The following is a 26,423-nucleotide window of genomic DNA, read 5'->3' as shown; positions in this document are numbered from 1 at the left end:
ACAACTCTGAAGTGCAGTTCTCAGCGTTAGTAGCGCTCTGTTATGATTGGTACTCGATGAGAGCCTGAAGACACAATTATTGGGTTGTTGCGGTTCTGCTTGGGGCAGTTGATGTACCAGGTGCAGTGAGCCAAGGTACAGACTTACAGTTCCATTTCTTTTCACTGAATTCTCCTGATTGTATTAGCTCTGATTTTGGCATGCATAATTTATGGCAACAATTTTGAAAATGACAGTTTTGGTTTATTACTTTGAAGACATATGGAGAAGGTTGGAAGGGATATGGCTTGGAGCTTAAGCAAAGACATGTACTAATCAAAGGAGGCCAACACAAAATAGATGGGAGAACTAGGAATAATAGGCTAAGAAGAAATTTTGTATAGTTGAGATATCGAAACTTGTAAATGAACTTCTTATTTGTGTTTGAATTTGGACTTTTGGTATGGCCATGAACTTGAATAATGCTAGTTTTTTTTTGTAAATTTTGTTGTAATGTATTTGCAATGAGAGGTAATGGATATGTAATGACTTTTGATGATTGAATTTGAGTAATATGATTTTTTATATGGATGTTGACTTTTTTTCAAATAAATCTTAACTTTTCTCTTGTACTTGCAATGGGTTCAATCTTGAAATTTTGCCCCCTTGAATATATCCTCAATAGTAATGACCTTTAATCCTCAATTCTCAATGGAATCATGTTTCCGATTCTCAAGTCTTTGTTAACTTGCGTACCGAATAATGAACATTTGAAATAACGACGGCATCTTGGACACGATGAATCTTCCAATTAGGCTCACACCTTTATCAGTTCAAATTATGAGCCCTTGGCTTAATGAATGTATTGAGAACTTCTCGAAGATAAATGAAACCTTTCATTGATGAATTTTGTCAAAGAGAATTCCCATGATATTCATGATTTAAAACCTTAGCTTCGGCTTGAGTGAAGTAAACGCCTTGAATAGCCCTTGGATGCAGAATAGAGATTTCCAAGTCAATAGGATCCTTGACCCTTTACCTGATTTATTAATGGATGACGCATGAGTGTTAGATGACCTAATATGTAAATGAATGAGATATGTAATCCACTTAAGAATAATTAGATGGGCAAATTTTGGGGTGCAACAGCTGCCCCTATTTAATCATCTTGAACCTGAAGGTGAGATTGGCGCTAGCCTTTCGATCCTTCGAGGTAGAAGAAGATTAAATACCAAGAGAACCCGAAAATTTGCCTGATGAGAGATAAGATCCACTGGGGAAGAAATGGTGTCAACGCCACTGAGGAAAATTGTGTCAACTCTGGATTGAACAAATTAGCTCTGGGTTAGAAATGAAATGAACATCAACTCTGGGTTGAAAAAGAAAAGTGGGTCGACTCTGGGTCGAAGGATAAAGGGAAGTCAACTCTGGGTTGGACAAGAGGTGAACATCAATTCTGGATTGAGAGTGGAAAGGGAAAACATCAACTCTGAGTTGGAAACAGGAGATAGACATCAACTCTGGGTTGAGAGAAGGTAATTCAACTCTGGGTTGAAAGAGGAAAAATGAACAATTAGGAATAACCGTCAACTTTAGGTTGAGTGGGTAAAGACAAAAGATGACGGTCAACCCTGGGTTGAGTGGGAAAGAAAGAATATAACCGTCAACTCTGGGTTGAGTGGGAAAAGAGAAAGATCAACTCTGGGTTGAATAAAAGAAAAGATAACCGTCAACTCTGGGTTGAGCGGGAAAAGGAATCAATTCTGGATTGAATGAAAGATGATTGTCAACTCTGGGTTGAGAAGTAAAGGATCAACTCTGGATTGAAAAAGGATAACCGTCAACTCTAGGCTGAGTGGGAAAAGACAATAGATAACCGTCAACTCTGGGTTGAGTGAGAAAAGAGAAATCAATAAGAAATAACCGTCAACTCTGGGTTGAGTGGGAAAAGGAGAAAGATAACCGTCAACTCTGGGTTAAGTGGGAAAGGAGAAAGGTAACCGTCAACTCTGGGTTGAGTGGGAAAAGACAAAAGATAACTGTCAACTCTGGGTTGAGTGAGAAAGAAAAGAGATAACCGTCAACTCTGGGTTGAGTGGGAAAAGGGAAGGATCAACTCTGGGTTGAATAGAAGAAAAGATAACCGTCAACTCTGGGTTGAGTGGGAAAGAGAAATCAGTAAGAAATAACCGTCAACTCTGGGTTGAGTGGGAAAAGGAGAAAAGATAACCGTCAACTCTGGGTTGAGTGGGAAAGAAAGAGATAACCGTCAACTCTGGGTTGAGTGGGAAAATATAATTAACTCAGGGTTAAAAGATGAATGGAAAATCAACTCTGGGTTGAACACAAAAACATCAACTCTGGGTTGAAGAAAGATGAACATGATTGACTATGGGAGATGACACCACAATGGTAACTCTGAGTGATCCAGTGGAATATCAATTGAATGCTTTATAGGGACCTCGTCTGATGAGTAACTTGGCTTATGCTTTACATGCAATGTTTGATTTATTTTATGCACTTCTGGAGATGCAATGCTATGGATTCTACATGCAGTGTACTGATTGATCAGGGTTTCTGCTTTGTGTGGAATAGATTAGGTGGAGTTCTGAAACTCTGCTTGAGAATCAGGGTAAAATGGATGCCCCTACTTTATCGATGATTGGATTATTGGGAGAGATGCCAATGAGAATGCAATGATATGCATGATGCATGTGTGATTATGAATGGATGATTGTTTCCAAGATACAAGGAGTTGATGGAGGATGCCCTTGCGGAAAGGTTGTTTCTTGAAGGATAGAACTTGTGAAGAGGTGATGTTTAGCTTGACTCCTCGACACTTGTCTCAATATCTGACACTTGATTGAAGATGAAGGAATGAATTGTTACTAGCTTGCCCCAGCTTGTAAGATCTCTTGAGATAGAACTTTGATGTGCTTGAATCATGGAGATTTTATAATGGTCTGCCCCAGTGTTGATCATGGAATGAATGACCCAGATTGAAAGGAATTATTCCACCAAGTGGATACTTCAGATATTTGCTCAGTGGATGACCAACCTTTGCTTTTGTAAGATTACTCGATGGGATTTCAATGTTGAACTTTCCTTGGTATCAAATACTTGCTTTTAGATTAGAGACAATTCTGTTTTGAAAAAGATAATGAGAATGCAATGCACATGTTAATCTCAAAGAAAAGTTTTTATTTGTCAAAATTTTGTACTGATACTAGCAAAAATGACACAGCAACAGTGGGAGTCAGTTGGACATGATTTTACAGTTTGTATGCTTTCAGAACGAACCCTGCTTCAATTAGGACTTTTGAGGGTTGTAACGTGGCCGGGTTCACGGTTTGAGAAACAAAGGATAAAGGCTCAAGTTCTACTTAACCCACCCCTTCTTCGTGATGTTCTCCAGTCCTACGTTCAGCTAGTTCGACACGAGTATTCGTCTTTCAGGGAGGATTGTGATGGATGAGGATCTTTTATAGCTTTGATGGAGGTGGCAGTCACCCTTTAGCGCTTTTGTTGATGGTCATAACAACTTGTCCCTTGGAGGATTTTTGTTCTTGTTCTTGTTCTTTTCTTTTGATTTCCCTAACTTTTGCCTGGACAGAAAGTTTCTTTTGATTTTGGTTTTCGTTGTCCAGCAGGATATGCCCTAATTTTTGCCTAAGTCATTTGCTTCAAAGTTTTCCTTTCTTTTTGACTTAGCGGGCTATTGTTTCCTTTTATTATTATTTTTTTTCATGATTCATACTTTCTTTTTTTCTTTTATGTTTCGTTCGGGAACAAGTTGTATGACTTTTGTGATTGACTTGAAGAAAAGGTTGTGACTACCTTGTTCTTGGTGAATGAGAGACATCCATTGTGGATTGTGTTCTTCTTCTTTTGTTGTGAGAGATGGAATATGGTGGATCCTCCGATGGAATACCTGAAAGTTGAGCGCTCGGTTGCACTAGCTGAAGACTACCCTGCCCCTGGTTAAAATTGAGGGTTTTGTATTTTTTTTTTTGAAAAGAAACTACTACTCCTTAGGCTCAAAGGGGTTGACGAAGGTTTCACTCCCTTATAACTCCGGTGTTTAGGAATTGAAACAATGCCTGTACATCGTCAGCAGGATCTTTGTTCCAAAAGCATACAGTTAGTAGTTCATGTGTTTTTGATTTTTCATCATTCTCCTTTTTTAGTTGCTTTAGTCAAATGAGTTGAAGTATCAATGAACATAATGACAAGAATGGAATGATTTGAGAAAAACATGTATATTGCATTATTTTTATTTATTCAAACAGAATGAGTTTCTTACAATGAGAAGTACTTGATAACAACAAAAGTAATACAATTGAAAATACTGAAGGAATCTATACAATGGCAAGCTTGGCCTTATTCTGATGCAAATGAAATGTTCTCTGACAAACACAAAGTCTTTAGGCTCCTTTGGTGGAAGGTACCCTCATGAGGAGGCGTGGGGTCCTTAGATAGTAGCTTGATTTTTTTTGTAATTCCCCATGATTCTTTGTCGGTGAGCTCTTGTTAAATATTGGTGTCGAGGAATCGTCTTGTATGATCTGATGGAGATGAAGAAGGTAAGAGTCTTGGTAACCATGGATGCATATGCATGAATGCAAAAATGTTAATGATGATGCAAATGCAGTAGGAATCAGGATCAAGGATCAAGGCCTCTTGTGATAATAACTTCTCATGGTCAATAAGATATGGTCGAATCCTCTAGATTCAGAGGTTCGACGTTGCATTCTTGATAACTAGGCGGTGCATAAGTCAAAGATGGTCGAACCCCCCAGATTCAGAGGTTCGACGTTGATTGATTCTGATAGATAACTGATGTAGAACTTCTGTATAAGTCAAAGATGGTCGAATCTTCCAGATTCAGAGGTTCGACGTTGATTCAGGATAGATAACCTTTGCATAAGTCAAATAAGGTCGAACCTTCCAGATTCAGAGGTTCGACGTTGATTATGATAGATAGTATGAATGGGCATAGGGTGGGATGGAGGTATGTTTTCCTGCAAAACAAAATTTCCCAACCCCTCTCACAGGTAGGATCTAGTATAAGGTAGGTTAAAAGGTCTCCAGCGTTAACAGTTCTCTTGAAACACCATCATTGTTACAAATACATGCCAACAATGGTATCCCATTTGAACCTCAACTGGTCGTGGGTCTCATGATCACAATCAACAGAACCTGACATTCTGTTGGTGTCATGACTATCCACTCAATCCTAGGTAGCCTAAGTAACACTCTGGCCTGGGTATTGGGCCTTTTACCTCAAATCAGTAACATCCCATCCCAACAGAACAGCATAATAATAATCATAGTATATGAAAATAAAATGCAAGGCATAAAGAAATAAAGCAATAAAGCAATAAAGCAGTAAAGCAATAAAACAATAAATAAACACCCAAAGGAAAGAAAACAAACAAAAGCTAGGATCGACTAAGCTAGTTCCCCAGCAGAGTCGCCAGCTGTCGCACGCTCGCGAAAAATGAACAGAGTCGCCACTAATATATTTATCCCAAAGAGGGAAAGGAATATCAGAAAACCTGGAATAAAGAAAGGATAAGAAAAGGTCTTGCGACCAGAGATCGGGTAAGAAGTCGGTTACGCGAGGGGAAGGTATTAGCACCCCTCACGTCTGTGGTACTCCACAGGATCCACTTATGTTTGTTCTATTCTAAGGGTGTATAAATCTAAGGCTTAATTACTAAGGGAATGCATGCAAATGAAAAAAGAAATAAGGGGAAAATAAGGTTTATAAATAGTCGTGCTCGCTTAGGCCCCGCGACCTAATGCCTACGTATCCTTTTCAGGAATCAGAGCGCCGTAGTTCGGCTCTTTAGTTTTTGTTTGTTTTTGTGTTTTTTAGTGGACGAAGTTACATTCGCACTCCGCTGCTCGACCTCTGGAGTCTTAAGCTGGGAATGGAGCGGAAATAACGTGTCCGATTAAAGAATGCCTCGGAGGCAAGAGAAAGAATGCCTCGGAGGCAAGAGAGAGAAGAGAGAAAATTGGTTTGTGTCTTTTAGATGTAATTCCATGATGAACAAAACCCAATACAAGGCTTCGCACCACTTCATTGCTTTGTTTAGGTCTGAGCCTTTATTAAGTGTTTTAGATGTTTTTGGTTGAGTGTTTTTTAAGGGAATTTACTTTGCGATTCGAATCACATAAAAATGTATAATGATCGAGAAGCAGATTAGAGAATGAATCCCACTCACTTCTATACCATTATGTAATGTTCGAGAAACAGATTAGGGAATGAATCCCACTCATTTTTATCCCATTAGTTAATGTTCGAGAAACAGATTAGGGAATGAATCCCACTCATTTATCTCCCATTAAGTAGTGACCGAGAAACAGATTAGGGAATGAATCCCACTCATTTCTATGCCACTAAGTGATTGAGAAACAGATTAGGGAATGAATCCCACTCATTTCTCTATCACTTTGATTAATGTGATTCACATCTCTATTTGTTAATGTTTTAAAGTTGAAAAGAAAAAGAAGAAGAAAACTAGCCTAAAATGAATAACTAGCCTAATGTCATGATTATACCTAATTGTTAGGATTTTAAGGGAAAGACTAAGCCTAATATTATGAAGATATTATAGGTCCTAAATCTAAAGGAATGAGATTACAAGTGAGATCAAAATTATAGGCCAAAAATGATACAATATCAATACAAACAAATTGGACCAAAAATGACTTGAAATATAGCAACTAGACATGAAAACAAGGATTCAAAATATATTGCTAAATTGGTACAAAAAACATGGAAAGAAACAAGTCAAAATATGGCATGAAATGGATTGAAAGCCTATTTATTTTCTATGACTTTTATATGAAGGAAAATAGAATTCTAATTAAACAAAACAAGAATTAAAAGAGTTAGCCTAAACTAATGTTTTTGTGATTATTTTTATATGTGTCCAAAATTAGTATTAAAGGTCTAAAGAATAAGCACTTTCATTATCTAAAAGAAATAGGAAAAATGGTGATTTTATTTACTAAAAAAAATAGAAAAATCTAATTAGAAACCTAAATTTACTAATTAAAATATAGAGTCAGGGGTGTGTGAATGGAATCAGGGGCCTGAAGAGTAAGCTGGGCGCAGACCCAAACAGGGGCCCAAAGACTTATTGTTTTTGTTGTGATTTCAGAATTCGTTTGCAAGAAAGAACACTGGGCCTTGGGGGTATGGACACAGCGATCAGGCCCAGCAGAAATTTGTATAGCCTCTTCAGCCAAAACAAAGCGTGACACCGGGCCTCAGGGGGTGCGACTAACAGTTATGGCCCAGTACAATTGATCCACATTTGTCATTACAAAAAATAATAATAAAAAGAAATTAATTAATAATAGAAAAGGATAAATGAAATTGGGAAAATAGGGTTATGTGGCTATTCAGATTCGTTCATCCTCTACCCTTCAGACTCATTCTCTCCTCTTTCGCTGAAACGCAACGGCGTCGATCGATCCTTCTCCTCCGATTAAATAGAATCTAAACGCCACCGTGAATCCTTCTAATCACCGTCACAACCTCCTCTTCTAATTCTTAATCCTAATTTCTCCGTTCAAAATTCAATGAATACCTAATCGAAGCGTTTAGAAGAACCCTAGGAATTAAACGTCTCAAACTCCTAATTTCAACATCACATGATTCAGCGCACGCAGAATGATGGAGATTTGGAGACATACCTGAAATGACGATCGATTGCTGAGAGTGGAGAGAACCGGAGAAGAGATTTCGAGCGATGGGATGCCAAAACAGAGATGAGCGCGAGCAAATGGAAGAAACTCCAGGTAAACCTCTATATGAATCTCGTGCTTTGAATTGTTTCCGCTTCGTCTTCCTCTTTTCTCTTTTTTGAATTTTTGCTTCTGTGAATGTCGAGTAATCGATTCTGCACGTGTGCCTTGAAGATAATGAAGGTTGAAAGCTGCGTGTGAACGGTGACGATGATGAAGAAATCGTGAAGCGAATTGTGGAGTTCAGAGATGATGATGGTGAATGAATCGGGGAGATTATCTGAGGTTTAGCTCAACTACTTAGAGCTTCAGAGGTTGAAGCTCCAAGAGTCATGGTGGAGAGCGTGTAGTATAAGTTGAGAGGTGATGAAGGTGGTGGAAGATGAAGATTGTGAAATGGTGAAGAAAATGGTCCCCCCGAGCTGAAACTGAGGGAGAAGGTGGTTTAAATAGGTGAGTTGAGAATTCAGTTGAGGGAGGAGTGATTAGAACCCTTGGATCTGAAGTTGGTTATGAGGATGAAAGGTGAGGATTAAGTCACTTATTGTTAGCTCCAAATTCTGTTTTTTCGGTTATAGGTTTGTTAGAGGTAGTTACAAACTCTGTTAGGTGGTTAGAATCAGTTAGGGGTTAGGAAAAGTTAGTTTGGGTTCTGTTATAGCTGTTTGAAAGTTACCAAGGGGTTTTGACAGTTAGTTATGAATAGGTAGTTGAATTGGTTAGGATAAAACTGTTAGTTAGTCAGTTATAAAAAACAGTTAGGGTGAAATGACTGTTAACACACTGATGAAGCAGCTAGGTTAGTAAACCAAACTGTTAGTTAGACAATTTTCCTGAATGTGAGATATGAGATTCTGTACAGAGCTTGTGAGGGTATGCACTGATTATTAATCGTGAACTGGCAGCATGTATGTGATTGATTTCTCTTCAATTTAGTTGGATCTTCGTATCTTTGATCGGTAATAACTTGACGATTAATTAGACTGTGGCTGTTTGTAGCAAGTTTGGAATTGTAGCTCGGGCTTTGAAGACGGTATGATGGAGCGGCAAGTTCGTGTGGCCTGTACGAACAGTGAGGCTTGGATCGGTGTTCAAATTAGCTTCGAAAAGGTGAGTTGCAACCCCATTACGAACTGTCAATAGTTAGATCTGCTGGTGTTTATGCTTGAATTGAACATGATGATGAATATAAGTACTGATCTGTTTATTTGTTGCCGAACCGATGTGCTTCTCTTATTTGAATTCTGAATTCCTTCGTTTTGGCTGCAGGTTTGGATGAAAATCTTATGGCAGCTAGGTTATATTCAAATGGTGCTGGTTGTTTGAAGATGGTATTGTAAGTGTGTGAGTTTACTTGTAATTCTCAAGGTTTGAAAATTGAACGTCCCGCCGACAGTAACCATCATAAATATTACAACTCTGAAGTGCAGTTCTCGCGTTAGTAGCGCTCTGTTATGATTGGTACTCGATGAGAGCCTGAAGACACAATTATTGGGTTGTTGCGGTTCTGCTTGGGGCAGTTGATGTACCAGGTGCAGTGAGCCAAGGTACAGACTTACAGTTCCATTTCTTTTCACTGAATTCTCCTGATTGTATTAGCTCTGATTTTGGCATGCATAATTTATGGCAACAATTTTGAAAATGACAGTTTTGGTTTATTACTTTGAAGACATATGGAGAAGGTTGGAAGGGATATGGCTTGGAGCTTAAGCAAAGACATGTACTAATCAAAGGAGGCCAACACAAAATAGATGGGAGAACTAGGAATAATAGGCTAAGAAGAAATTTTGTATAGTTGAGATATCGAAACTTGTAAATGAACTTCTTATTTGTGTTTGAATTTGGACTTTTGGTATGGCCATGAACTTGAATAATGCTAGTTTTTTTTTGTAAATTTTGTTGTAATGTATTTGCAATGAGAGGTAATGGATATGTAATGACTTTTGATGATTGAATTTGAGTAATATGATTTTTTATATGGATGTTGACTTTTTTTCAAATAAATCTTAACTTTTCTCTTGTACTTGCAATGGGTTCAATCTTGAAATTTTGCCCCCTTGAATATATCCTCAATAGTAATGACCTTTAATCCTCAATTCTCAATGGAATCATGTTTCCGATTCTCAAGTCTTTGTTAACTTGCGTACCGAATAATGAACATTTGAAATAACGACGGCATCTTGGACACGATGAATCTTCCAATTAGGCTCACACCTTTATCAGTTCAAATTATGAGCCCTTGGCTTAATGAATGTATTGAGAACTTCTCGAAGATAAATGAAACCTTTCATTGATGAATTTTGTCAAAGAGAATTCCCATGATATTCATGATTTAAAACCTTAGCTTCGGCTTGAGTGAAGTAAACGCCTTGATTAGCCCTTGGATGCAGAATAGAGATTTCCAAGTCAATAGGATCCTTGACCCTTTACCTGATTTATTAATGGATGACGCATGAGTGTTAGATGACCTAATATGTAAATGAATGAGATATGTAATCCACTTAAGAATAATTAGATGGGCAAATTTTGGGGTGCAACAGCTGCCCCTATTTAATCATCTTGAACCTGAAGGTGAGATTGGCGCTAGCCTTTCGATCCTTCGAGGTAGAAGAAGATTAAATACCAAGAGAACCCGAAAATTTGCCTGATGAGAGATAAGATCCACTGGGGAAGAAATGGTGTCAACGCCACTGAGGAAAATTGTGTCAACTCTGGATTGAACAAATTAGCTCTGGGTTAGAAATGAAATGAACATCAACTCTGGGTTGAAAAAGAAAAGTGGGTCGACTCTGGGTCGAAGGATAAAGGGAAGTCAACTCTGGGTTGGACAAGAGGTGAACATCAATTCTGGATTGAGAGTGGAAAGGGAAAACATCAACTCTGAGTTGGAAACAGGAGATAGACATCAACTCTGGGTTGAGAGAAGGTAATTCAACTCTGGGTTGAAAGAGGAAAAATGAACAATTAGGAATAACCGTCAACTTTAGGTTGAGTGGGTAAAGACAAAAGATGACGGTCAACCCTGGGTTGAGTGGGAAAGAAAGAATATAATCGTCAACTCTGGGTTGAGTGGGAAAAGAGAAAGATCAACTCTGGGTTGAATAAAAGAAAAGATAACCGTCAACTCTGGGTTGAGCGGGAAAAGGAATCAATTCTGGATTGAATGAAAGATGATTGTCAACTCTGGGTTGAGAAGTAAAGGATCAACTCTGGATTGAAAAAGGATAACCGTCAACTCTAGGCTGAATGGGAAAAGACAATAGATAACCGTCAACTCTGGGTTGAGTGAGAAAAGAGAAATCAATAAGAAATAACCGTCAACTCTGGGTTGAGTGGGAAAAGGAGAAAGATAACCGTCAACTCTGGGTTAAGTGGGAAAGGAGAAAGGTAACCGTCAACTCTGGGTTGAGTGGGAAAAGACAAAAGATAACTGTCAACTCTGGGTTGAGTGAGAAAGAAAAGAGATAACCGTCAACTCTGGGTTGAGTGGGAAAAGGGAAGGATCAACTCTGGGTTGAATAGAAGAAAAGATAACCGTCAACTCTGGGTTGAGTGGGAAAGAGAAATCAGTAAGAAATAACCGTCAACTCTGGGTTGAGTGGGAAAAGGAGAAAAGATAACCGTCAACTCTGGGTTGAGTGGGAAAGAAAGAGATAACCGTCAACTCTGGGTTGAGTGGGAAAATATAATTAACTCAGGGTTAAAAGATGAATGGAAAATCAACTCTGGGTTGAACACAAAAACATCAACTCTGGGTTGAAGAAAGATGAACATGATTGACTATGGGAGATGACACCACAATGGCAACTCTGAGTGATCCAGTGGAATATCAATTGAATGCTTTATAGGGACCTCGTCTGATGAGTAACTTGGCTTATGCTTTACATGCAATGTTTGATTTATTTTATGCACTTCTGGAGATGCAATGCTATGGATTCTACATGCAGTGTACTGATTGATCAGGGTTTCTGCTTTGTGTGGAATAGATTAGGTGGAGTTCTGAAACTCTGCTTGAGAATCAGGGTAAAATGGATGCCCCTACTTTATCGATGATTGGATTATTGGGAGAGATGCCAATGAGAATGCAATGATATGCATGATGCATGTGTGATTATGAATGGATGATTGTTTCCAAGATACAAGGAGTTGATGGAGGATGCCCTTGCGGAAAGGTTGTTTCTTGAAGGATAGAACTTGTGAAGAGGTGATGTTTAGCTTGACTCCTCGACACTTGTCTCAATATCTGACACTTGATTGAAGATGAAGGAATGAATTGTTACTAGCTTGCCCCAGCTTGTAAGATCTCTTGAGATAGAACTTTGATGTGCTTGAATCATGGAGATTTTATAATGGTCTGCCCCAGTGTTGATCATGGAATGAATGCCCCAGATTGAAAGGAATTATTCCACCAAGTGGATACTTCAGATATTTGCTCAGTGGATGACCAACCTTTGCTTTTGTAAGATTACTCGATGGGATTTCAATGTTGAACTTTCCTTGGTATCAAATAGTTGCTTTTAGATTAGAGACAATTCTGTTTTGAAAAAGATAATGAGAATGCAATGCACATGTTAATCTCAAAGAAAAGTTTTTATTTGTCAAAATTTTGTACTGATACTAGCAAAAATGACACAACAACAGTGGGAGTCAGTTGGACATGATTTTACAGTTTGTATGCTTTTAGAACGAACCCTGCTTCAATTAGGACTTTTGAGGGTTGTAACGTGGCCGGGTTCACGGTTTGAGAAACAAAGGATAAAGGCTCAAGTTCTACTTAACCCACCCCTTCTTCGTGATGTTCTCCAGTCCTACGTTCAGCTAGTTCGACATGAGTATTCGTCTTTCAGGGAGGATTGTGATGGATGAGGATCTTTTATAGCTTTGATGGAGGTGGCAGTCACCCTTTAGCGCTTTTGTTGATGGTCATAACAACTTGTCCCTTGGAGGATTTTTGTTCTTGTTCTTGTTCTTTTCTTTTGATTTCCCTAACTTTTGCCTGGACAGAAAGTTTCTTTTGATTTTGGTTTTCGTTGTCCAGCAGGATATGCCCTAATTTTTGCCTAAGTCATTTGCTTCAAAGTTTTCCTTTCTTTTTGACTTAGCGGGCTATTGTTTCCTTTTATTATTATTTTTTTTCATGATTCATACTTTCTTTTTTTCTTTTATGTTTCGTTCGGGAACAAGTTGTATGACTTTTGTGATTGACTTGAAGAAAAGGTTGTGACTACCTTGTTCTTGGTGAATGAGAGACATCCATTGTGGATTGTGTTCTTCTTCTTTTGTTGTGAGAGATGGAATATGGTGGATCCTCCGATGGAATACCTGAAAGTTGAGCGCTCGGTTGCACTAGCTGAAGACTACCCTGCCCCTGGTTAAAATTGAGGGTTTTGTATTTTTTTTTTTTGAAAAGAAACTACTACTCCTTAGGCTCAAAGGGGTTGACGAAGGTTTCACTCCCTTATAACTCCGGTGTTTAGGAATTGAAACAATGCCTGTACATCGTCAGCAGGATCTTTGTTCCAAAAGCATACAGTTAGTAGTTCATGTGTTTTTGATTTTTCATCATTCTCCTTTTTTAGTTGCTTTAGTCAAATGAGTTGAAGTATCAATGAACATAATGACAAGAATGGAATGATTTGAGAAAAACATGTATATTGCATTATTTTTATTTATTCAAACAGAATGAGTTTCTTACAATGAGAAGTACTTGATAACAACAAAAGTAATACAATTGAAAATACTGAAGGAATCTATACAATGGCAAGCTTGGCCTTATTCTGATGCAAATGAAATGTTCTCTGACAAACACAAAGTCTTTAGGCTCCTTTGGTGGAAGGTACCCTCATGAGGAGGCGTGGGGTCCTTAGATAGTAGCTTGATTTTTTTTGTAATTCCCCATGATTCTTTGTCGGTGAGCTCTTGTTAAATATTGGTGTCGAGGAATCGTCTTGTATGATCTGATGGAGATGAAGAAGGTAAGAGTCTTGGTAACCATGGATGCATATGCATGAATGCAAAAATGTTAATGATGATGCAAATGCAGTAGGAATCAGGATCAAGGATCAAGGCCTCTTGTGATAATAACTTCTCATGGTCAATAAGATATGGTCGAATCCTCTAGATTCAGAGGTTCGACGTTGCATTCTTGATAACTAGGCGGTGCATAAGTCAAAGATGGTCGAACCCCCCAGATTCAGAGGTTCGACGTTGATTGATTCTGATAGATAACTGATGTAGAACTTCTGTATAAGTCAAAGATGGTCGAATCTTCCAGATTCAGAGGTTCGACGTTGATTCAGGATACATAACCTTTGCATAAGTCAAATAAGGTCGAACCTTCCAGATTCAGAGGTTCGACGTTGATTATGATAGATAGTATGAATGGGCATAGGGTGGGATGGAGGTATGTTTTCCTGCAAAACAAAATTTCCCAACCCCTCTCACAGGTAGGATCTAGTATAAGGTAGGTTAAAAGGTCTCCAGCGTTAACAGTTCTCTTGAAACACCATCATTGTTACAAATACATGCCAACAATGGTATCCCATTTGAACCTCAACTGGTCGTGGGTCTCATGATCACAATCAACAGAACCTGACATTCTGTTGGTGTCATGACTATCCACTCAATCCTAGGTAGCCTAAGTAACACTCTGGCCTGGGTATTGGGCCTTTTACCTCAAATCAGTAACATCCCATCCCAACAGAACAGCATAATAATAATCATAGTATATGAAAATAAAATGCAAGGCATAAAGAAATAAAGCAATAAAGCAATAAAGCAGTAAAGCAATAAAACAATAAATAAACACCCAAAGGAAAGAAAACAAACAAAAGCTAGGATCGACTAAGCTAGTTCCCCAGCAGAGTCGCCAGCTGTCGCACGCTCGCGAAAAATGAACAGAGTCGCCACTAATATATTTATCCCAAAGAGGGAAAGGAATATCAGAAAACCTGGAATAAAGAAAGGATAAGAAAAGGTCTTGCGACCAGAGATCGGGTAAGAAGTCGGTTACGCGAGGGGAAGGTATTAGCACCCCTCACGTCTGTGGTACTCCATAGGATCCACTTATGTTTGTTCTATTCTAAGGGTGTATAAATCTAAGGCTTAATTACTAAGGGAATGCATGCAAATGAAAAAAGAAATAAGGGGAAAATAAGGTTTATAAATAGTCGTGCTCGCTTAGGCCCCGCGACCTAATGCCTACGTATCCTTTTCAGGAATCAGAGCGCCGTAGTTCGGCTCTTTAGTTTTTGTTTGTTTTTGTGTTTTTTAGTGGACGAAGTTACATTCGCACTCCGCTGCTCGACCTCTGGAGTCTTAAGCTGGGAATGGAGCGGAAATAACGTGTCCGATTAAAGAATGCCTCGGAGGCAAGAGAAAGAATGCCTCGGAGGCAAGAGAGAGAAGAGAGAAAATTGGTTTGTGTCTTTTAGATGTAATTCCATGATGAACAAAACCCAATACAAGGCTTCGCACCACTTCATTGCTTTGTTTAGGTCTGAGCCTTTATTAAGTGTTTTAGATGTTTTTGGTTGAGTGTTTTTTAAGGGAATTTACTTTGCGATTCGAATCACATAAAAATGTATAATGATCGAGAAGCAGATTAGAGAATGAATCCCACTCACTTCTATCCCATTATGTAATGTTCGAGAAACAGATTAGGGAATGAATCCCACTCATTTTTATCCCATTAGTTAATGTTCGAGAAACAGATTAGGGAATGAATCTCACTCATTTCTCTCCCATTAAGTAGTGACCGAGAAACAGATTAGGGAATGAATCCCACTCATTTCTATGCCACTAAGTGATTCAGAAACAGATTAGGGAATGAATCCCACTCATTTCTCTATCACTTTGATTAATGTGATTCGCATCTCTATTTGTTAATGTTTTAAAGTTGAAAAGAAAAAGAAGAAGAAAACTAGCCTAAAATGAATAACTAGCCTAATGTCATGATTATACCTAATTGTTAGGATTTTAAGGGAAAGACTAAGCCTAATATTATGAAGATATTATAGGTCCTAAATCTAAAGGAATGAGATTACAAGTGAGATCAAAATTATAGGCCAAAAATGATACAATATCAATACAAACAAATTGGACCAAAAATGACTTGAAATATAGCAACTAGACATGAAAACAAGGATTCAAAATATATTGCTAAATTGGTACAAAAAACATGGAAAGAAACAAGTCAAAATATGGCATGAAATGGATTGAAAGCCTATTTATTTTCTATGACTTTTATATGAAGGAAAATAGAATTCTAATTAAACAAAACAAGAATTAAAAGAGTTAGCCTAAACTAATGTTTTTGTGATTATTTTTATATGTGTCCAAAATTAGTATTAAAGGTCTAAAGAATAAGCACTTTCATTATCTAAAAGAAATAGGAAAAATGGTGATTTTATTTACTAAAAAAAATAGAAAAATCTAATTAGAAACCTAAATTTACTAATTAAAATATAGAGTCAGGGGTGTGTGAATGGAATCAGGGGCCTGAAGAGTAAGCTGGGCGCAGACCCAAACAGGGGCCCAAAGACTTATTGTTTTTGTTGTGATTTCAGAATTCGTTTGCAAGAAAGAACACTGGGCCTTGGGGGTATGGCAACAGCGATCAGGCCCAGCAGAAATTTGTATAGCCTCTTCAGCCAAAACAAAGCGTGACACCGGGCCTCAGGGGGTGCGACTAACAGTTATGGCCCAGTACAATTGATCCACATTTGTCATTACAAAAAATAATAATAAAAAGAAATTAATTAATAATAGAAAAGGATAAATGAAATTGGGAAAATAGGGTTATGTGGCTATTCAGATTCGTTCATCCTCTACCCTTCAGACTCATTCTCTCCTCTTTCGCTGAAACGCAACGGCGTCGATCGATCCTTCTCCTCCGATTAAATAGAATCTAAACGCCACCGTGAATCCTTCTAATCACCGTCACAACCTCCTCTTCTAATTCTTAATCCTAATTTCTCCGTTCAAAATTCAATGAATACCTAATCGAAGCGTTTAGAAGAACCCTAGGAATTAAACGTCTCAAACTCCTAATTTCAACATCACATGATTCAGCGCACGCAGAATGATGGAGATTTGGAGACATACCTGAAATGACGATCGATTGCTGAGAGTGGAGAGAACCGGAGAAGAGATTTCGAGCGATGGGATGCCAAAACAGAGATGAGCACGAGCAAATGGAAGAAACTCTAGGTAAACCTCTATATGAATCTCGTGCTTTGAATTGTTTCCGCTTCGTCTTCCTCTTTTCTCTTTTTTGAATTTTTGCTTCTGTGAATGTCGAGTAATCGATTCTGCACGTGTGCCTTGAAGATAATGAAGGTTGAAAGCTGCGTGTGAACGGTGACGATGATGAAGAAATCGTGAAGCGAATTGTGGAGTTCAGAGATGATGATGGTGAATGAATCGGGGAGATTATCTGAGGTTTAGCTCAACTACTTAGAGCTTCAGAGGTTGAAGCTCCAAGAGTCATGGTGGAGAGCGTGTAGTATAAGTTGAGAGGTGATGAAGGTGGTGGAAGATGAAGATTGTGAAATGGTGAAGAAAATGGTCCCCCCGAGCTGAAACTGAGGGAGAAGGTGGTTTAAATAGGTGAGTTGAGAATTCAGTTGAGGGAGGAGTGATTAGAACCCTTGGATCTGAAGTTGGTTATGAGGATGAAAGGTGAGGATTAAGTCACTTATTGTTAGCTCCAAATTCTGTTTTTTCGGTTATAGGTTTGTTAGAGGTAGTTACAAACTCTGTTAGGTGGTTAGAATCAGTTAGGGGTTAGGAAAAGTTAGTTTGGGTTCTGTTATAGCTGTTTGAAAGTTACCAAGGGGTTTTGACAGTTAGTTATGAATAGGTAGTTGAATTGGTTAGGATAAAACTGTTAGTTAGTCAGTTATAAAAAACAGTTAGGGTGAAATGACTGTTAACACACTGATGAAGCAGCTAGGTTAGTAAACCAAACTGTTAGTTAGACAATTTTCCTGAATGTGAGATATGAGATTCTGTACAGAGCTTGTGAGGGTATGCACTGATTATTAATCGTGAACTGGCAGCATGTATGTGATTGATTTCTCTTCAATTTAGTTGGATCTTCGTATCTTTGATCGGTAATAACTTGACGATTAATTAGACTGTGGCTGTTTGTAGCAAGTTTGGAATTGTAGCTCGGGCTTTGAAGACGGTATGATGGAGCGGCAAGTTCGTGTGGCCTGTACGAACAGTGAGGCTTGGATCGGTGTTCAAATTAGCTTCGAAAAGGTGAGTTGCAACCCCATTACGAACTGTCAATAGTTAGATCTGCTGGTGTTTATGCTTGAATTGAACATGATGATGAATATAAGTACTGATCTGTTTATTTGTTGCCGAACCGATGTGCTTCTCTTATTTGAATTCTGAATTCCTTCGTTTTGGCTGCAGGTTTGGATGAAAATCTTATGGCAGCTAGGTTATATTCAAATGGTGCTGGTTGTTTGAAGATGGTATTGTAAGTGTGTGAGTTTACTTGTAATTCTCAAGGTTTGAAAATTTAACGTCCCGCCGACAGTAACCATCATAAATATTACAACTCTGAAGTGCAGTTCTCGCGTTAGTAGCGCTCTGTTATGATTGGTACTCGATGAGAGCCTGAAGACACAATTATTGGGTTGTTGCGGTTCTGCTTGGGGCAGTTGATGTACCAGGTGCAGTGAGCCAAGGTACAGACTTACAGTTCCATTTCTTTTCACTGAATTCTCCTGATTGTATTAGCTCTGATTTTGGCATGCATAATTTATGGCAACAATTTTGAAAATGACAGTTTTGGTTTATTACTTTGAAGACATATGGAGAAGGTTGGAAGGGATATGGCTTGGAGCTTAAGCAAAGACATGTACTAATCAAAGGAGGCCAACACAAAATAGATGGGAGAACTAGGAATAATAGGCTAAGAAGAAATTTTGTATAGTTGAGATATCGAAACTTGTAAATGAACTTCTTATTTGTGTTTGAATTTGGACTTTTGGTATGGCCATGAACTTGAATAATGCTAGTTTTTTTTTGTAAATTTTGTTGTAATGTATTTGCAATGAGAGGTAATGGATATGTAATGACTTTTGATGATTGAATTTGAGTAATATGATTTTTTATATGGATGTTGACTTTTTTTCAAATAAATCTTAACTTTTCTCTTGTACTTGCAATGGGTTCAATCTTGAAATTTTGCCCCCTTGAATATATCCTCAATAGTAATGACCTTTAATCCTCAATTCTCAATGGAATCATGTTTCCGATTCTCAAGTCTTTGTTAACTTGCGTACCTAATAATGAACATTTGAAATAACGACGGCATCTTGGACACGATGAATCTTCCAATTAGGCTCACACCTTTATCAGTTCAAATTATGAGCCCTTGGCTTAATGAATGTATTGAGAACTTCTCGAAGATAAATGAAACCTTTCATTGATGAATTTTGTCAAAGAGAATTCCCATGATATTCATGATTTAAAACCTTAGCTTCGGCTTGAGTGAAGTAAACGCCTTGAATAGCCCTTGGATGCAGAATAGAGATTTCCAAGTCAATAGGATCCTTGACCCTTTACCTGATTTATTAATGGATGACGCATGAGTGTTAGATGACCTAATATGTAAATGAATGAGATATGTAATCCACTTAAGAATAATTAGATGGGCAAATTTTGGGGTGCAACAGGGACGCATTAGACCGAGGTATTATTGCGCAGGGCGGTCCAGAGGCAGTTGCCATCGTGGAGAGGATGGTCGGTGACGCGGCCAGTGCGACGACATATACCATACAGAGGAGGTCCCAGGGAGTTAAGGTTAGACATATTCAGTTGCTGGTTCCTGTTTATTTTTCATTGTTGACTTTATTGTATTCGGGTTGTATTTTTTGACATTTACGTACACTATTAGTTGTATATATAATATTAGTATTTTATTCCAATATGCGTGTTATATTTAGTTCATATCAAGCACTTTTTACTGTAAGCATTGTCGTTTAATTTAAAATACGAGACTAAACATTATTTAGAAAGAAAAAAAAATACCGTTTTGCATATTTCGGAGATGCATCTCTGAAACACCTCAAAAATGTGAAAATGGTGTTTTCGGAGTTGCATCTCCGAAAACACCCCTCAATTGATGATTTCGGAGATGCATCACCGAATTCTGGGAAAATCTGAAGAAAAAATTTACTTCGGAGATGCATCTCTGAAGTAGGGGTATTTTGGAGTTTTCAGCAAGAGTTATCTCCATAAGGGAGTCTATAAAGAAATTGTCTAAATCTTGATTACATGCAACTTACCCGATCTTGATTCAGAAAGTCTAGATTTTGAGTGTTGTATTTTGATTCCTTTAAATTTGATTTATTGAGCTCAAAGTCTGTTCAGAAGAGAGTCTTGGCTTACTGTGTGGCTGCATGATTTCTTAGACGGTTGTTGGGCATCTAGATCTTATCCGACGGTTACATTTTTTATTTTCCTGTCCATTTTACTGTTTTACTTTTCTCCTCAATTTCATATTACGTTGTATAATGTCAATCTTGGGTATTTTATAAATACATTTTAAAGTAATTTTTTAGTTTTATTAATTATTTAAAAATTTATTTTATGTAGAATATTTAAGAAAATTGGAACACTTTCAAATTTATTAAATTATTATAATAATTTAAATTAGACTTAATTTAAGTTCTGTTACATGAAATGGCCTCTTCCATTAGTTTTTCATAAAAAACGTTTTATCATGCTGACCATTTAACAGTTGACCTAGAATTTTTTAATGTTATAATGATTAAAAAATTTGAAATAAAAACAGAAAAGAAGAGGTAACGTATTATGGCAAAGTCCATTAGTGACAGAGAGCAAACCGTTGCTTTTGTAACCTAGAGAAGTGAAGAAGACGGTACTACAAAGACGACGAAAAGCGAAAAAGACAAATAATCTCCATTGAAGACGAATCAAAGACGACCTGAAGTCATCTCTATTGAAGACGAAACAACGGAAGCTATGATACGAATATTCAACTGTACGAAAACTCAATTGTAAATCATCTATGTAGATCTTGTTTTTGTAGATCTGGATCTCAAAAAATGATTAAATCTTGCTAATAGGTTGTTGATTCTTCAAAACAAGAGGTACAAGGTTGTTGTGAACCGCAGATACTCACACTGTCTCCATCGGTAGCACACTGAACAACATCTTACAATTGAGTATATCCGAGAAGCAAGGCTTCTCCCCTACTTAGCTCAAACTATCTCCTGCAACAATTGATTAGAAAGCGAGAAAGCACCGACAGTGTTCCACACATATGTCGCGTACTAAGAAACAACACATCGATAGTATTCAACTGTCACAAAACTCCACTGACTCGAAAACTTGGTCGGACGGACCGACCTGCTCTGATACCACTAGTGTAACACCCTAATTCCCCCGTCATTTATTAACGTAAAGTTAGAGTAATTTTTTTCAAATTATAAACACACAATTAGGATGTCACACTTCACAAAACATAAATCATAAAACATCCTGCTCATTTTAATTAAATAGATACATAACACTTATATACGGATGAACCGAAGTAAACAGTATAAATATCAAACTTCGCATTTTAATACACAGCGGAAAGTATTCATATTCATGTTATCAAAATATTTTACGTCCAACATAAACAACATGTATTCCATTATAAGCCAACATGGCAACTTCGTTCAATATTACTCAGAATCATCCTTCAGAAATACTTTAACAGTAACTAAGATTCAACTAGGAAACAACCAAACGTTCATCCCTCCCCGAGTGTTACATATCAGAGCATGACCCGACTCGACGTAAGCAACAGAAGATTAACGTCTTCCAAACTACTCCGAAAGCGCACTAATCTTATTAACCTGCGCGTTACCAACATAAGGGTAACATTCAAACAGAAGGGGTGAGATATCAACCCATATAATAGAGTGTATGATAAATAATATATTAGAATCATATTATATAAAACTACCACTTCACACTATCAACATCGCAAATCACTTCAATCCACATCATTATATCTAACAAGCAATTCAAGTCACAATTCAAGTCACAACACTTCACATCATTCATACTTATGCAAAATAAAATGTGATAGTAACAATGCACATGCATGTGGTACCATAAGGGCTTTAGCCCCCATCACTAAATTGCTAATTAATAGAGGCATCAACAAGGCATAAGCCTTCATCGCAGTTTGTCAATCCAGGCCATCGTGTTTGCCATTCTAGGCCATCGTAAAAATATGCAATGTATGTGACACGATAAATGCGACATCACATACTCAACAACAATACTTATTCATCACAAGGCATAAGCCTTTATCACCATGTTTACTAATAAATAGAGGTAAATCATCATCACAAAACTACCCTGCAACTTTGCATTATCAATAAAATATAGTAGCATCACAGCATCAATGATACATCACAACATGTGCCCCTCAGCACATAGTGTGCCACTCGCCACACTTTGGCTTGTGATGCCCGTCACAAGGTTGTGCCTCTCGGCACACCCACCCTCCATGCATGGTGCCGATCGGCACCTTATCCTAACCCAAGGCACACCATTCCTTTGTGAAGGATAGAAAAACACTTAGAGAGGGGGGGGGGTTTGAATAAGTGTAGCTTTAAAACTTGTAAGATAAAAACAATTTGCACAATGATTTTTATCCTGGTTCGTTATTAACTAAACTACTCCAGTCCACCCCCTTGGAGTGATTTACCTCACCTGAGGATTTAATCCACTAATCACACTTGATTACAATGGTTTTCCACTTAGACAACTGCTAAGTCTTCTAGAGTATCCTGATCACAACCTGATCACTCTAGGAACAAACTGCTTAGACAACTTCTAAGACTTGCTAGAGTATACTGATCAACAACCTGATCACTCTAGTTCTTACAACTTAATGTAAACAAATTCTTTTAAGAGTTACAATGCTTCTTATAAAGCTATTATCACAACTGTGATTTTTCTCTTAAGTTTAAGCTTAAATCTCACAAAGATATTACAACAGCAATGTAGTGAGCTTGATGATGAAGTTTGAGAGCTTTTGAATTTGACAGCGATTCTGGATAGTGCGCAAGTGTTTTTTTTTGAGCTTCTCATCAGAACTTCATATTTATAGGCACTTGAGAAGATGACCGTTGGGAGCATTTAATGCTTTGCGTATTCCGTACAGCATTGCATTTAATGTTTCACTCTTTTGTCAACTACCTCGAGCCTTGTTTCCGCTGTGTCTACTGACGTTGCCTTTAATAGCTTCTAACGTTCCTTTTGTCAGTCAGCGTAGTCTCCCAGTCTAGTACTTGCTTCTGATCTGATGTTTGTGTAAACAACGTTTGAATGTCATCAGAGTCAAACAGCTTGGTGCAGAGCATCTTCTTGTCTTCTGACCTTGAAGTGCTTCTGAGCGTGATACCATGAGAACTTCAGTGCTTCTGCTTCTGATCTCAAGTTCTTCTGATGCTTCCATAGACCCATGTTCTGATTCTGCTTGACCATCTTCTGATGTCTTGCCAGACCATGTTCTGATGTTGCATGCTGAACCTTCTGAGTCAGTGCTTCTTGCGCTGATTTTGTGCATACTCTTTATATAATTCCTGAAACGGAAATTGCATAGTATTAGAGTACCACATTATCTCATACAAAATTCATATACTTGTTATCATCAAAACTAAGAATATTGATCAGAACAAATATTGTTCTAACAATCTCCCCCTTTTTGATGATGACAAAAACATACATAAATGATATGAATTTGCGATCAGAAAAGACAGACGGCTAAGGACAATTACACAGCTATAGCATAAGCATATAGACATTGTGTGAATATGTCTCCCCCTGAGATTAACAATCTCCCCCTGAGATAAATAATCCCCCCTTGAAATAAATACTAGAAGAATTTTATAAATAAAAGACTTCCCTGAGTATTTCAGTTGAGATGTTCAGATATGCTTAGATCTTCAGAACATTCGCAATTTCTGATTCTTGCTTCCATAGGACAGCTTCAGAACTTGAATTTCCTAGATCTTCAGAATATTCATAGCTTCTGATTCTTGCGTCCATTGTGCAGCTTCAGAGCTTGAATTTCTTCTTGAGTCATTGCATGCTAGATTGTATCAGAACATAGTTGAATGTACCAGAGCATCATCAGAGCATCTTTACATCCTAAAATGTTACAGAACAAACTAAACGACAAAAGTCTGCATGAATGAATCAGAACATAGAATATGTTTCAGAACATATAATATGTATCAGAGCACACACACAAAATGTTTCAGAGCATATTTTGTAACTAAAAACATGCATCATAACATATAAAGAATAAGAATGAAAGTATATTCTATCATCAGAATATCAGAACATTCTTCCTTCTTGCTTTTGATCTTGAAGCTTTATAGCACTCAGCTTGCTTCAATTTCCATGAGCTTTATTCTTTATAGAATTGCTTTTCCTCATCTCTTTGCTTCTCATGTTGATCTTTAAAGAGGATCTTCAATTCCTGCAAAACAACACTCAAGGACATAGAACTTTGCAAGTTCTATTAGAAATGTGAAGCCTTTCTCCCAGCAACTGATAAAATAAATCAGATCATTTATCATATTTTTCTCCCCCTTTTTGTCATAACATCAAAAACATAAAAGATTCAGATGAAAAACAAAAAGACAAACACTTGAAAAAAAAGGATAATTTTCATTAAGCACGGAGAAAAGGTTCAGAAGTACAAGAGGGCAAGAGAAGATGCATAGAAAAAAACAGATGCAGCAAAACAAAAGAAAAACAATCAAAGACTCAATGACTAAGATGACCCTAATTTTGACATGATCTTGGCCAGCATATCATGAATCCCATTGTTGCTCTTATTCTGCCTCTCCATGAAAGCACGAAACTCAGCGTTGATCGATCTCTGCTCATCCTGGTTCTTCTGAATCACTTCTAGAGTCCTTGCGAGACAAGAAGGTTCATCAGAAGAAGCTTCACAACTTCTTTCCAGAGGGATGGCAGTCTGATCCGTAGCTTCCATAGTCAGATCATTTGCAGGATTTTCCTCAACAGGAATGGTTTCAGCAACATGATCTTCAGCATCTGCTTCTTCCATAGAAGCATCTTCATACTCTGCAGCAGGAACCTCGGAATCTCCATTCTCAAGAGCCTGAAGAATGGCAGCCAGATTCAGTGGAGCAGAAGGACCTTCAACTTCCGGTGGGTCAACAACTTCTGGAATGACCAAGCTAGGATCTTCCTCAGAAGGATTTTCCCTCAGAAATTCAAAGAGAGTCCTGAAGTCTCCAATCAGAACAGGATATTGAGGTCTCCAGACCACAATCTCCCTGCAAGGGTTAGCTTCCATTGCAGCAACAATTCTTGCTTCTTCCAGCTCATCCACAAATCTCTTTTCTTCAAAGATATATCTACCTCCGAGACGAGCGAACCAAAAATCTTCTTAGCTTCTCAGAATTCCACAAGGCCGTGGAGCAGCTTCTACACAAACTTCCTGAAGTTCTTCAAAACAAGCATCAGCTTTTCTTCGGAAGATTCTCCAGAACTTTCGCATAGCAACATCATTCAGGCCAGCACTTTCAGCGATTCTGAGAGTATCAAAGACTCTTCTGAGATTCCTCTTTACCATTTCAAAAATTACACCAATAGGGTATACACGGCGGGATTTTATTTTGGTTATGGGAGAGTCAGGGTTAGGGACAGAATATGGTTGAGGCTCTCTATCCAACCGATAAGAAGATTCTGCTTCATTGTCAGAGTCTAACACTACCATTTCAGCTTCAGGACGAGGCTTGGGAGTGTAGTTGCAATCGCGGAGCAATTGCTCATGTGATGCCGTATCTGGAAGATCAGAGCCACTAGGGTTGTTTTGAGAGGTGGAAGGAATGGGTTCAACGTTTGCATGAAGAGGTGGTTGAGAGGTGGATATATTTGTGTGAGGTGGAAAGAGAGTTTGTAGGGGTGGTATATCAAGAACAGTGTTTTCAAGGGCCTGGTCAGAAACAAGGTTGGTTATGGGTGGGGAAGAAAGAGTGGGAACATCTGGAGTGGGTGAAGGAGGAGGAGTAAGGGTTTTGGTTACAGGAGAAGAGGGAGGTGTGAGAACATGAACTTTTATGGGTGATTCTGATGGGGCTTTATCTGGTTGATTTACTGGTTCAGGGGTTTGGGCAACAGCTATTGGTGCAACTTCTGAACGTAAAACAGGAACAGAATCATGTTCAGAGAGATGTATACCTTTGGATACCTTCTGAACAGCTTCGAACACAGCCTCAAGCTTCTTCTACTTCTTACTCTTCTGCTCTACCACAATCTTTGACTTTCCACGAGAGATTTCTCTCCTTCTGGCAGATTCCAGAGCTTCCTTCTCATTAACAGCAACCTTCTGACCTTCAACTGCTTGAGTTGTTGGTCCTTGAGAGATTTTAGCTTGCTGATTCACAGCTTCTGCTTGCTGATTCACAGCTTCTTGAACATCCTCATCTCCATCAGAGGCATTAATTATTAACTTCCTTTTTCTGATCTTCTTCTTCTCAACAATTTTAACAATTTCAACATTTTTATTCGACTTCTTCTTCTTCTTCTTATCAGCAGCCTTCTTCTTATTCTTTTCAAATTCAATTGAAACAGCCTGAACGACTTCAGCA

At 38.1% G+C, this 26,423-nt stretch overlaps 3 long non-coding RNA genes across 6 annotated transcripts; all 3 read left to right on the top strand.

Moving 5' to 3' along the window:
- Nucleotides 1-23: 23 nt before the first annotated feature.
- LOC131642428 (uncharacterized) lies at nucleotides 24-570 on the top strand. The gene is made up of 2 exons (XR_009295893.1): nucleotides 24-135; nucleotides 237-570. It is a non-coding gene; the product is annotated as an uncharacterized LOC131642428 (long non-coding RNA).
- A 6,829-nt stretch (nucleotides 571-7,399) lies between these two features.
- LOC131642422 (uncharacterized) lies at nucleotides 7,400-9,725 on the top strand. Of its 3 annotated transcripts, none has more exons than XR_009295889.1 (6): nucleotides 7,400-7,797; nucleotides 7,918-8,268; nucleotides 8,743-8,853; nucleotides 9,013-9,079; nucleotides 9,174-9,290; nucleotides 9,392-9,725. It is a non-coding gene; the product is annotated as an uncharacterized LOC131642422 (long non-coding RNA). The 3 variants fall into 3 exon arrangements; XR_009295888.1 differs by having other exon boundaries at nucleotides 7,918-8,651; XR_009295890.1 differs by lacking the exon at nucleotides 7,918-8,268.
- A 7,302-nt stretch (nucleotides 9,726-17,027) lies between these two features.
- On the top strand, nucleotides 17,028-18,881 carry LOC131642423 (uncharacterized). 2 transcript variants are annotated; one of them, XR_009295892.1, is made up of 5 exons: nucleotides 17,028-17,424; nucleotides 17,899-18,009; nucleotides 18,169-18,235; nucleotides 18,330-18,446; nucleotides 18,548-18,881. It is a non-coding gene; the product is annotated as an uncharacterized LOC131642423 (long non-coding RNA). The 2 variants fall into 2 exon arrangements; XR_009295891.1 differs by having other exon boundaries at nucleotides 17,028-17,807.
- Nucleotides 18,882-26,423: the final 7,542 nt, after the last annotated feature.

Source organism: Vicia villosa, unplaced genomic scaffold, assembly GCF_029867415.1.
Source record: "Vicia villosa cultivar HV-30 ecotype Madison, WI unplaced genomic scaffold, Vvil1.0 ctg.004993F_1_1, whole genome shotgun sequence".
Taxonomy (NCBI): domain Eukaryota; kingdom Viridiplantae; phylum Streptophyta; class Magnoliopsida; order Fabales; family Fabaceae; genus Vicia; species Vicia villosa.
The sequence above is the reverse complement of the archived record's forward strand: the minus strand, read 5'-3'. Positions and strand labels throughout refer to the sequence as shown.